This window comes from Panthera pardus, unplaced genomic scaffold, assembly GCF_024362965.1.
Source record: "Panthera pardus isolate Hobbes unplaced genomic scaffold, ASM2436296v1 HiC_scaffold_2, whole genome shotgun sequence".
Lineage (NCBI taxonomy): Eukaryota > Metazoa > Chordata > Mammalia > Carnivora > Felidae > Panthera > Panthera pardus.
The window spans coordinates 21,196,898-21,212,415 of NW_026526765.1; the positions used below are offsets into that span (position 1 = coordinate 21,196,898).

At 35.3% G+C, this 15,518-nt stretch overlaps 1 pseudogene; it reads left to right on the forward strand.

Annotated features, from left to right (window-relative positions):
* LOC109267688 (transmembrane protein 179B-like) overlaps nucleotides 1–15,518 on the forward strand; it is a 48,657-nt pseudogene that overhangs the window by 10,105 nt on the left and 23,034 nt on the right.

Sequence of the window (15,518 nt, forward strand, 5' to 3'; positions counted from 1 at the left end):
GAGAGATCAGGAAACTACAAAGCAGAGTTGAGGAGAAAGAAGAAGGGCAGAATGCCTATAAGCTTCAGTGCAGGCAAATAAAAGAGAGGATTGAAAGATAGTTCTCTTCCTTTTTGTCTTGCATTTAGGTAAAAGGGGGCCAGTGTTTCTTCCTTCATCTGGGGGAACTGATGTAAAGACCCCAACAAGTCCAGTAGAATGCTCTCCTTGTGAGAACTCTTTCTTGGCAGTCTTTGGAAATGTATGTTTTTCTCTGAATCTTATAGTCTGAGGAAAATTGTTTAGGAACATGGGAAATGTAATTCTCTTATGATAATTAGATTTTTGACAATCAACAGAGATATTACTGATTCACAGGTATCCACCGATACCAAATCAAAATCAGGACCCTTGATCACTTCTGAGAGTCAGAGCAAGACCAAACGGGAAAGAAGTGGTCATGGTCTAATCAATGAGTCCCGCTTGTAGTTGTCGCCATGTTATGAGTGTTTGTTTGTGGACCCAGCTATTGTACAAAGGTGAATCACTTTTCAAAGAAAATATGTATACTAATATGCCTATATACACGGTACACATTATACAAATCTTGCGAGTGATGTTCCAAAGTATAACCTGTTTTGGGAGCAGTTGTGCTCTAACTTCAGCAGTTTACAAGGTAATTTAAAGGTCATGTTTATTTGAATACTACCCAATAATATTTGCTGGCATTTCTCAGTGCATCAGTGCTCATTATGGGCTCATTATGGGCTGCAGTCCATTGAATATAATAATAAACTTAATATTTCTTTTTTTTTTTTAATTTTTTTTTTAACGTTTTTTATTTATTTTTGGGACAGAGAGAGACAGAGCATGAACGGGGGAGGGGCAGAGAGAGAGGGAGACACAGAATCGGAAACAGGCTCCAGGCTCTGAGCCATCAGCCCAGAGCCTGACGCGGGGCTCGAACTCACGGACCGCGAGATCGTGACCTGGCTGAAGTCGGACGCTTAACCGACTGCGCCACCCAGGCGCCCCAATAAACTTAATATTTCTTATGCTTTAAGTAATGTGTAGATATCTGTAATTATGAGTAACAAGTATCAAACATATTAGATATAGTTCAAGAATGATTCCTGGTTCTAGAATTTTATTGAATTCCAGAGAATTCTGTTTTCTCAATTCTGAATCCTGAAGATTAATATCTGTTGGTAAATGAGAAATATTCTGAGTAGGTTATAATGTTTGAAGTTCGACATGGAGATTGACTCTGTAAATATGGATTATATTTCTGTAGTTTAGAAAACCTCAACAAAATCTGGAATCAAGCACAGAAAGTTTAATAATTCCAGTCCTAATTCCAGAATTTCTATTTTTCTTTAATGTAGCTATATTATTCTACCCATTCTTCTTTTCAAGTGCTTTAGAATTTTTCCCTTTTACATCTGATGAAGACTTCATCATGCTACCACATAGTAACCTGCCTCATCTTTGCAAGTCTCTACTTTCTCTAGTCAGTGCTAAGTACCTCATACCTCTTAGGCTGTCTTCCTAAATGAATGTTTTCTCTATATCCCCCCGCCTTTTAAATGATAATCTTAGTCTTCTGGTATTAAAAAAATGGAGAGAACCCCCATGGCCTTTGAAAAATGACTATTTCCCTTTTGTCTTTCAAATCTCATAAGATATCTATTATGGCCCACGATAATTTGAAACAATGCAAAGAAGAGAATGCCAGGAAGTGGAGTTCTGGCTTAATTAGGTTGATGCTATTTAAAAACTACCACAATCAAACATTATCAACTTGGTATCTGTGCATACTACTTTCAATCAGATTTAATATGTATTGCAAATAAATATATTCGAAAAATCATTCTTCTCCCTAACAAAATATCTGTTCATAGAGCTAAGAACACAGCAACCTTCTCTCCAAATAGGATGGAGAGCACTTTTGTTTTTTACCCATCTTCAGTGAGTTCCGCCCCCCCCCCCACTTCTAGTTGAGTAGAATTTCTTCTTCAATTAGAATTAGAATGTGACAGGAAAGGAGAGAATTAATATATAGACAAATTATTTACTTCATAACAAGTAGGAAATACTCATGCCTATTACATTATTTAATTCTAAATTCAGTCACATGATTGTAGCTAGTTGTAAATCTCTATTGAGTGAGCTCATATTAATAAACTCAATGTGATCCAGTATGGGGAAGAAGTTCAAGAATTCTCTGAGCTTGCACCAATGGGTTAAGGCTTAGGGCAAAAAGCCGCCACAGGGTGAAAAAGCCCAGCATAGAACAAAGCAAAGAAGAGAAAGCTGCTTCCACAGGACAAAATTGTCCGAGAACAGGTAGATGAACAGGTAGAGGCAGAAAGCTGCCACAGCAGGGTGAAAGTGCCCAGAGCTAATTAGTGATAAAAATGTCTTGTTAACCCTGAGGTAACCCCTAGAAAAATTAAGATAAACAGACACAGTGCCTGGTGTCTGCAGTAAACAGCTCTCTGCTCCGCACTGGGACTTTGATTTTTGACCCTAACTGCTAACATTGCATAGCTTTGAAAATCCCTTTCTCTCACATGCACGAGTTAATGATCACTGTTTTATTTTCTCTTTCTGCACGTTCATCAGATATGTAAGCCTTCTGATCCTAATAAATACAGAGTGAGACCCTTACTCAGGGCTCTTGTCGCTTTCCTGGACATTAGCCTCTCTCGTATTCAATTCTGCATCCATTCTCTTGCTGGACAAGAGAGAACTCCAGACTCAAAATCTGCAACAGTCCAGCTTATTTTCTTTCCTATATCATGATCCCCCAATCTTAAAATACATCCCCACACATGTTCCCTAGGTTTCTTTTGATACCATGTGGCAAAATCATGCAATTATATCTTTGATATACCTCATCTCCTAATGAGGTTATACTTTGTCATTCATCCTGAAAGTTCTTTTTAACTCAAGTCTGATGATAAATATGGGATCAATGAGAACTGAAGTAGTATAATAAGCCAAATCACTACCCTAGGGTGTTCATGTCCTAATCCCCAGAATCTGTGAATGTGTTATCTGATATGGCAGAAGGGACTTTAAAATGATTAAGTTAAGGGAATTAAGATGGAATTGTATCCTGGATTATGTGGATGGGCCTAAGAGGAAAATAGAAAGGCTACAATCAGATAAGGAGATGTGATGATGAAAACAGAATCTGAGACTGAAAGACACCACACTGCTGTCTCTGAAAATGGAGAAAAGGGCCCTGAGGCAAGGAATATGAGCAACCTCTAGAAGGTGGAAAAGATGAACAGATTCTCCCTTAAAGCTTCCGGAAGGAAATGTAGACTTGTCAACGTTTGGTGTAATTTGTGCACAGAAACAATAGAAAAGTAATATAAATGTACGTCTTGGAGAGGATCATCAGTATTTTGAAAAGCAGTTATTTCAGAGGAAGTTGTCATATATTTTTTTCAGGCAAGGGAAGATTAATCTCATTGAGGGTATAATGAGATGTTTCCACAAGTGAAGGAGGATTAGAAAAATGTAGAATTTAAGTTCCTTGGTTTTATTCAAATTTATCTATAGATGCATTCTGATTTTCGAAGTCCTATTCCTACAAAAAGTGACACTCGAAATTCTGGAATTTCTTTTGTCATAATTCAGTCATAAGCAGGATTAGATCTGGGGCTTTGTTTTCAGAATTCTTAACCTTGCAGCTACGAGTTTCTTTTAGAGCATTTATAAGCAAGACCTCAGTAGTTAAAGTCATGAGCTCATCTTTTTACTCTGAGTTTTCTTGTATATTTGGAAGCAGTTGTCTAACTCAATTATATTCTTTATTTCCACTATATTATTTATGGCACCAAATAATTTATCACCTAATAATCTTCATAGACACTTGATTATAGGTATCTACAAGTGACACGTCATTGTTTTGGCACTTTCCATGTTTTTTCATATATCGTGAACTACTAGCACTGTCTTTATCACTGGAAATACTGTCATTAATGCCTTGAAATATAGTCCTATAAGAGAAATCATTGCAGATGAAGTGTACCAAATGATCTCTTTCTAAGGTTTTGTTCTACTGGAAACACTCCCTGTACAAAATTGTGTATCAGAAAGTTAGAGAAGAACTCACTAGAGAGTATGGATAAAAGCATTTATTATAGACAGCAGAGGGGATAGTTAAAAAGATTGAGATGGCTCCTCCCATATCTGGAACTAGATTCTAAAGTTTGTAGGGCCTTCAGTAAGGAAAGATAAACAGGAAGTAGGAAAAGCAAGGAAAGCGGTAAAACCAGGTGGGTATGCTTGTACACACAAGAAGACCTGGAACCGTCCTCAGTCTCTAAATACCTGGATGTCTTCACCTTCAATGACAGGGTTCCACAGGAGAGGATAATGCCATTTATCATGAAGCAAATCGTACATCTGATGATTGTCCAGGAGTTGGACACCTGTAAGGAAGAAATCTATCAGGAACTAGGGATGTTTTGGGTCTGTTTGCTGCCTCATATCAACAGCGATTGCCCAATTATGCAATAAATAATTTCTGCACTAACTCTTTGACTATAAAAAGAATGAGTCTGCTGCTTCACGTCCATCTTCAATATCACAAAGAAAATACCTGCGTTTCACAATAACGGCATACTAAGCAGGAAAGAGAAATCTGGGAAATTTAGTCCCAACCTAGCTGAGTTGTCCCAATACAAATCCACAATACCACACAAAATATTTAAAACCAGTGTACTAGTGTTGGGTATTCACTGTAGATAAAATTCATAGTGTTGAAATAGTGTCCCAGATGCTACCTGTTTTTATCTGGATTTGAGCCTTTAATTATGGGGAGTTTGGGGCCCTGAGGCATGGACGAACACTCATGGGAGGGTTGGGACAGTGGCTATTAAATAACCTGTGAATGAGTATTTCAAATTTTAATCACTTTTATCAATGTACTCTTGTAACAGTTCAACAAATATTTGAAGGATGAATGAACATTCATATGGTCTTGGTGTTTAGTAGAAGTGTCCTTGTGTCTTCCAACTTCCTTCCTCTTTTTAAACTCTTAGTTTAATGGACTGTTTCTAATAACACTTAACATTTATTTTAAATAAATTTACGTCTGGTTATGGTGAATATATATTTCAAAGATTCTCCAGGTTACAGATTTAATGAGAATTATTTGAACATATTTTTTAGTTTACTTAATATATTTCAAATACAGGCATAGATTTAACCTATCAGGAAGATGATCCAAGGGTTTGAAAATATAAAGTGTCTTAATTTCTGTGTGTGTGCATATGGAATAAGCTAATATGTTAAAATTTTTTTTCATTTTATGCCAATTACTATTTGCATAGTTATTTTGTGAAAGCTTAAAAAAATCAGTATTCCTTGTTATATGTCAGAATAAATTCTACATTTCCAAATTTTATATGAAGATTAAAATTGTAATTTCATCACTTATATGTGAATAATTTTACATTTATAATCTCACAAAATAATTGTATAAACTCAATTATTTCCCTTATTCAAAAATATTCTAATCCAATGTTTCTTTTAATTTAATTTTTTATGATAGTAGCTTAAAAATATTGTTTTTTCTAAATTCTAAGTTTTATATTTACACTATATGAAATTGAAAGATATAAAACTTTCTCAAGAGGAAACTAAAGACTATTTGACCCTTAAATCTCATTTTCTTCCTAAAACTCTAGAGAACACAGTTCATTATTTCTTCAATTCTAATACTAATAGTATTTTTCTGAGTGTATAAAATCTCCATTAATACATAAACTTGATTTCCATTTTTATAATATATTTTGGCTTCAGCCCATCTGCTTTTAATATATGCAGTAAACCTAAATGACAGGAAAAAACTTTAAATGTGATCCATTACATTAGTTATAATTAGTATTCTCTGATCATTATAGTATATTTTAAATAATTCAATATTAAAAAAATAAAATTGATTTATTTGTAAATACTTTTAGGCAAAACAAAAAGGTGTGTGTGTGTTGGGTGAGGGCTGTGTATGGAAAGCCATCTAGGAACCCAATCACTCTGTCACTTGAAGTGAGAAAAATTGGGGTTGATATGTTTGTTTTTTTTCCTAATATATGTTGCCTTTCCATGTTCACTGATAATGTTGATGTAACAGAAGTAATAGAGTACTTAATATTTCCCAATTTCTATGGATTTTACATACTTGCATACTTATTAATTTTTATTGTAGGTCTTTTGTACTTTCATGACAGTATGTCATCTGTTCATTCATTGAATACTGGCTGCATGGTGGTGAATAATCTTCCAGGCAAGATAGCTGTTATTTAGAGTTATTTATTCTTGAAAAGGGAGAAATTCTGCAGTTACGTGCCATCAGCATCCAGTACTTGCAACAGTTCTTGGACAGGTGCCTCAGCCTTGTAAAGGGATCTGGACATGACCACTCAGGCATTTACCCTTGGTGTTGCTCATATTCATTTACTCTTCACATTAACTACTCCATTTGGGCAGAGCTTCACCCAGGTTATTTTAAGTCACCACTTGCAGAAGAAACTTATGAGAGATGAGTTAGGGAGACAATCTGGTATGCTCTGCCACAGTGGAATTTGGGATCAAAATTATATATTACTTCTGTATCATTCATTCAAGTTCACCCCACCTGCCCCCTCAGGTATATTTCTCTGGTTGAAGAGGTTTTCTTGGAGGGGTGATCCAGGACCTTCTCCTGATGGTTTTATGGCTATTTATTTTAAATACTGTAAATAGAAGTACCAAGAGATACACAAGTGTATCCAGTGGAATCCCAAATCTATTTATGACTGTCTCTATTAATTTACAACTACTCCCCTTTCTCATGATAATCAGATTCAGTTACTCTTGCTAATAGGGGAATGGTTTTCTTTGCCTTTGCTGGACTCACATTAGAAATCAACTTGACAAGGCAAAGCAACACCATTAAATTTAGTTAAACTCTTAAAATGTATCTTGGTGGAAATAAGCCTTTCTGGAACCCAGGCTCTTGTAAGAAATCTACATTTGTAGGAATTAGGAATCAGACATTTTCAAATGTGTCATTGGCAGTAATGGAGAATAGGGCTTGCTTCCACCCCTCAGTTCCTAGAGTCATGTATTTAACCTACCAAAGCCAGAACACATATACTGACTCTTGGTTAAAAGTATATTCTCCATTGTGACGTATGTTATGTCAGTGGTGTCAACATCAAAATGTCACCTAATTCTATCTCAAGACTTTCAGTGTTCTAATAGGCCAGAAGTTTCTGCAGAGGGAGTGAGTGTTACAATCCCTGCATCTTCTGATTGTGCTTATTGCTATATTATTGTAAGAGGTGGGTCTGTTACAAGGTACGCTACCTGGGATTAGATACTCTATGATCCCTTGGGAAGTACCACTGGCTGAAGTATTCTCTGCAGAAAAGGCAAACCAATATCTGTAATATGGGTCTCTTCTGATCAGAATGCAGCATTGACTGACGTTATCACCTTACAAGTAAGTGGCTGTCTTCTCAAGGGATGATCCTATTCTTGTATCTCTAAAATTATTTGATCTACCTTTTTTTTTTTTTCTGAAAAATGGTTTGGTTTTTTGATTTATTACTTTGGTGGAGAGGAACTGGTTTTCAGTTCTTCAATTTGGACTTTCCTACTATGATAAATATTTACAGATCAAAGAATCAGTGTAATGTTTCTGCCAACTTCTAAGCATGTTCATTTCATTTATAGATTTAGATATTGAGAGAATAACTAGTTGAGCTGAGGAACGTCACCCAAACCAAGGAATTGCCCACTTCCCAGGTCAACTCACATGTGGTGATGGAATGATACAGGGTTAAAACAGTTGTTAGGGACAGAATTATGTACCCTCAAATTTCATGTTAAAGCCCTAATCCCCAATGTAACTATTTGGAGATAAAGCTTATAAAAGGGTAATGAAGGTTAAATGAGATCATTAGGATGGTGCCCTAATCCAACAGAACTGGTGTTTTTATGAGAGCAATATCAGGGATGTGCATGCATGCAGAAAGGGCCATGTGAGGATACAGGTGGGGCCATCTGCAACAAAGGGAGGCCTCAAGAAAAACCAAACCTTCCAACATCTTGATTTAAGTTAAGCCTCCAGAAATTTGAGGAAACAAATCTGTGTTGTTAAACTGTTCAGTCTGTGTTTTTTTTTATGGCAGCCCTCACAAATACAGCTTCTCAGTACTCTTTTCTATCTATCTATCTATCTATCTATCTAGATATAGATAGATAGATATCTATAGATATATCGATAGATATATCTATATCTATATCTATATCTATATCTATATCTATATCTATATCTATATCTATATCTATATCTTTAATGTTTATTGTTGAGAGAGAGACATAACATGAATGGGGAAGGGAAAGAGAGAGAAGGTGAGACACAGAATCCAAAGCAGGCTCCAGGCTCTGAGCTATCAGTACAGAACCAGATTCAGGGCTCAAACTCATGAGCCCTGAGATCATGACCTGAGCAGAAGCCAGACGCTTAACTGACTATGCCCCCCAGGTGCCCCGGAGCTCAGTACTCTTGCTCCAACTTTGGGTCACTATGAAGGGTCAGCTCAGCTTCAGAGATCCCCACAGGATCAGTTGAGGCCTGTGACTGCATTATTGTTTACATCCTTCCGTGCTAGGTAAATAGCTAGTAGGGCAATTGCTAGATGGTAAGGTAGTTCTGTTTTAAACTTTTTTGAACATGAGGAACATAAATTCTGTATTTTGGTATATGTGCTGCCGAAGCGAGCACTAAATTCTGTATTTTGGATACTAACCCTTATATCAGATATGTCATCCGCAAATAATCTTCTCCTATTCCATAGGTTGCCTTTCAGTTTTGTTAATTATTTCCTTCATTGTACAGAGATTTTTATTTTGATGGGAAGCCCCAATAGTTTATTTTTGCTTTTGTTTCCCTTGCCTCAGGAGACTCATCTAGAAAGAAGTTGCTATGTCCGGTGTCAAAGAGGTTACTGCCTGTGTTCTCCTCCAGGATTTTAATGGTTACCTGTCTTGCATTTGGGTCTTCCCTTCAGTGTGAATTTCTTTTTGTTTATGGTATAAGAAAATGGTCCAGTTTCATTCTTCCGCATGTTGCTGTCCAGTTTTCCCAACTTTCTTGCTTTGTCTCAGATTAGTGTACCATACAGTTGTGGGTTCGTTTCTGGATTTTCTATTCTATTCTATTGATCTATGTGTCTGTGTTTGTGCCAGTATATACTGTCTTGATTACTACAGTTTTGTAGTATAACTTGAAGTCTAGAATTGGGATGCCTCCAGCTTTGCTTTTCTTATTGAAATTTGCTTTGGCTATTCAAGGTCTTTTGTTGTTCCATACAAATTTTAGGATTGTTTGTTCTAGATCTGTGAAAAATGCTGGTGGTATTTTGATAGGGATTGCATTAAATGTATAGATTGCTTTGGGTAGTATAGACAAACAATGTTTGTTCTTCCAATCCATGAATATGGAATGCTTTCCCTTTTCTTTATGTGCTCTTCAATTTCTTTCATAAGTGTTCTACAGTTTTCAGAGTACAGATCTTTCACCTCTTTGGTTAGGTTCATTCCTCAGTATCTTATGTTTTTTGGTACAATTGTAAATGGGATTTATTCCTTGATTTCTCTTTCCATAACTTCATTATTGGTGTATAAAAATGCAACAGATTTCTGTATGTTGATTTTGTATACTGTGACTTTCCTGAATTTGTGTATCAGTTCTAGCAATGTTTTTTGGTGGAGTCTCTTGGGTTTCCTTATGAGTATCCTGTACCTACAAATAGTGAAAGTTTGAGTTCTTCCTTGTTGATTTGGATACTTTTTATATCTTTTTGTTGTCCGATTGCTGTGGCTCAGACTTCCAATTCCATGGTGAGAGTGGACATCCCTGTCTTGTTCTTGGCTATAGAGCTAAAGCTCTGTTTTTCCCCATTGAGGATGATATTAGCTGTGGTTTTAATGTATATGGCCTTTAATTATGTTGAGGTATGTTCCCTCTAACCCTGCTTTGTTGAGTTACCATAAATGGATGTTCTACTTTGTCAGATGCTTTTTCTGCATCTATTGAATTGATCATATAATTCTTATTTTTATTAATGTGGTATATCATGTTGATTAATTTGTGAATATTGAGCTACCCTGGCAACCCAGGAATAAATCCCACTTGATCATGGTGAACAATTCTTTTAATGTATTGTTGGATTCGGTTTGTTCGTATTTTGTTGAGAAGTTTTGCATCCATGTTCATTGGGGATGTTGCCCCATAGCTTTCTTTTTTAGTGTAGTATTTATCTGGTTTCAGTATCAGTGTAATGCTGGATTCATAGAATTAATTTATAAGTTTTCCCTCCTTTTTCTGTTTTTTGAATAGTTTGAAAAGTATTATCTATTGACTCTTCTTTAAATATTTGGTAGAATTCCCCTTGGAAGCCATTGAGTCCTGGACTTAATTTTTGATTACTATTTCAGTTTCTTTGCTGGTTGTCAGTCTGTTCAAAATTTCTATCTCTTCCTGTTTCAGGTTTGGTGGTTTATATGTTTTTCAGAATTTATCCATTTCTTCCAGGTTGTCCCATTTGTTGGTATATGGTTTTTCATAATATTCTCTTGATTGCTTGTATTTCTGTGGTATTGGTTGTTATTTCTGCTCTCTCATGTGTGATTTTATTTGGGTCCTTTCTCTTTTCTTTTGGTAAATCTGACTTTATCAATTTCATTAACTTTTTTCAAAGAATCAGCTCCTGGTTCATTGATCTGTTCTATTATTTTTTGTTTTTTAGTTTCTATATCATTTGTGTGTTCTAATCACTATTATTTCCTTCCTTCAGCTGGCTTTAGGCTTCATTTTTTTTTTTTTCTAGCTCCCTTAGGTATAAGGTTATATTTTTTATTTGAGATTTTTCTTGCTTCTTGAGGTTGACTTATATTGCTATATACTTCCCTGTTATAACTGCTTTTGCTGTATTCCAAAGGTTTTAGACTATTATGTTTTCTTATTTATTTATTTATTTATTTATTTATTTATTTATTTATTTATTTTAGTTTCTTCTTTGATTTCATAGTTGACCCATTCATTGCCTAGTAGCATTTAATCTCCATGTATTTGTGATCTTTCCAATTTTTTTCTTGTGCTTGACTTCAAGTTTCATAGTGTTGTGGTCAGATGAGTGGTATGATCTCAATCTTTTTGTAATTGTTGAGGCCTGATTTGTTTCCTAGTGTGTGATATACTCTGGAGAATATACCATGAGCACAGAAATAATTCTTAATTAAAAAAATCAATGATTTTGTGCTATTTCCTACATCATTCACTGGGTGTACACACACACACACACACACACACATATTCAAGAAATCTTCTTCTTTACGGTAAGCAATGTCAAATGCCCATCTGAGCACCCAAACTTTAATGACATCTTTTTGCCTGACAGTTTTTTCCAGGGTGATCTTGACACCCTAACTTCTCTTCCATTTCTCCTTTACTGTGACCAGGAGGTCGAACTCCCTAAAGATATTTTCATTTTCTAACTGTATATAATGTTCATTAAATGTTGTCTTTAAGATTATATGCTTGGATCCCTTCGCTCAGGCTCTCTGACTGCAAGAGAGAATATATTTCTCTCCCATATGTGGTCTCATAGAACTCTAAACATAAGTCTGTTGCAGCCCTTACTCTTTTTTTAAAGTTTTTTTAAAGGTTTTATTTATTTTTGAGAAAGAGAGAGAGGGAGAGTGGAGGGGCAGAGAGAAGAGAGAGAGAGAATTACAAGCAGGCTCCATACTGTCAGCGCAGAGCCTAATGCGGGATTCAGTCACCCAGAACCATGAGATCATGACCTGAGCTGAAATCAAGAGTCAGAGGCTTAAAAAATTGAGCCGCCCGAGCACCCCACTACTTTTATCATAATGATTTCTATGTCCTTTCTTACTCCTAGGCATATCACTTACTGTATCACTACCTGAAGTATCTCCCTGTTTGCTTCTTCTCATCCCAGTCCTTCATTTTCAGTATCACACCATAGAGAGTAACTGGAATCGCTGAATGTCTTGACAGATGTGAGTGGAAATATGAATTCAGCAGCTATGTAAATGTGAGACTCAACATAAAGCTCGGATGCAGGAACTCTCTATTCATATCCTAGAACCCATGGTATGACAGAAATGATGATGGAGGGGGTTTCCTAAAATTCTCTGATACAAAGTGGTCCTATTTACCTTTAAATTATCTCCAGATTCTCATATCCAAAAGGTTGCCACTACCGCAGAGTGGAGAGTGGCACAGATTATAAAATACATCATGTTTATTTATTTATTTATTTTTATTTCCAGCATTGTACAGTCTATCTTTTTGAAGTTATACCTACCTTTATTATTTAGGCTATACTGGGGTTAGAATGAACTGTGTGAAACTATTCAGAAGTTTCAACTTAAAGTAAAATCTCCTTACCTGTAGTGTGATGAATGCTGTAGCACATTCTAAATTTTTTTCAAATTGATATAAATCTGTATCACTGGATTTCTTAGTGTAAAATATGTACCATCTTTGTCTCCTCTCTACATTAACTATTTCTGGTTAAGAGGACATATAAGCTTTTTATTGCTTAGCAACAAAGAGTCCTATTAATACAATTAAAATGATAATTTAATGTTGTAAATCTTGACTAAGCCAACTTAATGACTTGTTTTACAGTTTCTAAAGGAAATCAGTCCCTTTGACTAATCAAATGTTAGCAGATCCAAGTGTTTGTTGTATCAACTATGTGTAACCAGTTACCTAAAACTGCTAAGTAAGCACTTTCAAGAATATCCAAGTACATCATCTCAAGAAACTCCTATATCCAACCCTTTCACAAATGACAGCACACAAGTCCTGTACTGTATGCTAATTCCAAAAGATGCAGATGAAAGGAAAGAGTCACTATACTAACGAACTATTCATTCTTTCATAGCCCCATTGTGGCAATCTCTCCTCTTACTTTATTGGATCCATTATATTCTTCAAAAGAAATATTGATAACATCTACTCAGTGGTAACTCAGACCATGAATCCTAGGGAATTTTCCACATCAAGCGGCATAAAAATTAAGATCTTCTGAAGTTAGCTATGTAGTTTTATCAAAAGAAAAGGTGAACTTTATAGGTACATACTAGATGCTATGGACACACTAATTTGAGGGGTAATTACTTCTTTAGGACACAGTTGTGAACTTATTTTCTGTTGGGAATATTTAGAAGTAGATGTAGAAAATTTACTCTTAAATAATATAAAAATTTAAAATCTGTTCAGGAATTAAGTATTCACCTGTTTTTTTCCCCAATAGCTATGCTATATTGTATTTATATATTAACACAGTACAATATTATGTATTAAACTGTAGGGATGCACTAAAATGTGAGCCAACAAAACCAAAACAGCAACAAAAAAACAGTACTACTGCAGGCATCTTGAATCATTTGAAGCCATGTTTTTAGAAGTTGGAGTTCTGAGAAATTATCTAATGGTAAGATTCTTCCCAAGTTATTCTTTTCACAAAATATTTGAGAACATTAGGAAAAGAACATAAAAATCGTATCATTGATGTAGATTTTTTAATAGAAAATTTTCAAGTGTACAAAGTACATGTATTCACACAAAGACATTGTGATGATATAGTTTACCAAGATCAGAAATAAAGGTGCTATAAATACTTCATCATTATTTGTGGGTACATGGAAAACCCAAAAATGGAGATGAGTCCAATGATGAATAATGAAGGTAGGTATGTTAAGAAGGGAAATATTAGGCCATTAATTTTATTATTTTAAATAATGTCAGTGTTCTAAAATGCATGTTTGCCCTTATTTATTAATATCAATTTTAGGAAATGATTTTATTTTTATAACTGCATTTATTTCTTGTATCTTTTTGACAAACAGAAATTGTAACTTAGAACCAAGTGCCTCAGCTAAACTCCCACGGAGAGTAGATTACAGGTTGCCATCCTCTTTGATATTCATATTCTAAGATGTTCAAAAAAGATAAGCCCTGGAATGTAAAACTGGCAAGAGCCTCATTTATGTATATTTTAAAAAAATAAACACATCTCTCAAAGATATAGAGAAATGATTTGCAAACACAAGTGTTTTCTTTTTCTGTGCTTTTCTTTCTCTTTCCTTTTTTTTTTTTTTTTTTTTGGAGTGGGGAGGCTAAAAGAAAAGATAGGTTGTCTTTCTCTTTTGGGATTGGGGGAATCTGAAATTTATTATTTTTAGATTAGTATTTACCTTTCTGATGTGTCTGCCATTTGTTTCTATTTGATAGTAACACTACAATTCTTGTCATTATCATCATTACTACTTCTTGTTTTCTCTGGGTAATTAAAGAAAAATCTGACTATATAAATAGCTAGTAAGTCTCCAATAGAGTGCAAAGCAAAACAATTATTGGAATTACAACAGGATGAATTTTAATGTATTTTTTTAAATTTTGTAATGTTTATTTTATTTTTGAGAGAGAGAGACTGAGCATGAGCAGGGAAGGGGCAGGGAGAGAGGGAGACACAGAATCAGAAGCAGGTTCCAGGCTCTGAGCTGTCAGCACAGAATCCGATGTGGGGCTTGAACTCACAAACCACAAGATCGTGACCTGAGCTGAAGTCGGACGCTCAACCGACTGAGTCACCCAGTCGCCCCCAAAATTTTTAAAATTAAGTACAGGGCATCTGGGTGGCTCAGTCAGTTAAGTATCTGATTGCTAGTTTTGGCTCAGGTCATGATCTCACAGTTCCCCATGTTGGGCTCTGCACTGATAGTGTGGAACCTGCTGGGGATTCTCTGTCTCCCCTTCTCTCTGCCCCTCCCATGCTCATGCCATCTCTGTCTCTCTCAAAATAAATAAATAAACTTAAAAAATGAAAAATAAAAATTAAGTACAATATTTGCCTTGGGGGAATTACCCTTAAATATATTGATAATGAATGGTTAAAGCAGATTGATGATTAGCAGTGCAATAAAATTTTTCTTTATCATACATTAATTACACAAACTGTCATGATGTCTTTATGCTTGACCCTGGAGCTTGATAATCTAAATTTTTATCTAAGCGTTTTTCTTATAAAGCTCACTGCATTTCTCTTGAGTTTTTGTTAATCACATAAGTTACTTTATATTTACACACTAATCTAGGTGCGTCAGTAAGTACTCAGTTTTCCCCAAATAATTTTTCTCAGATGTGAAACACAATGACACTCATTGCCATTATTCAGTTTCAAAGTCTTATTATGAGGCACTCACCGAATATCGATTGTAATTCCAGTGTTTAATTTACATAGCTTTAATTGTTTTAAGTCATTAAGACAAATACAACATATGGGCCAATTTCACATTGGTCAAAATGTATAGCTATATTGATGTCAGTTAGGTCTCTGTGAATAATAGACATCTACCTTTGTTTATCTACTTGTACTCTTCCTGGAGAGAACCTCCACATTGTTAACTGATATTGGATCTGTCCTTTGCAGCTT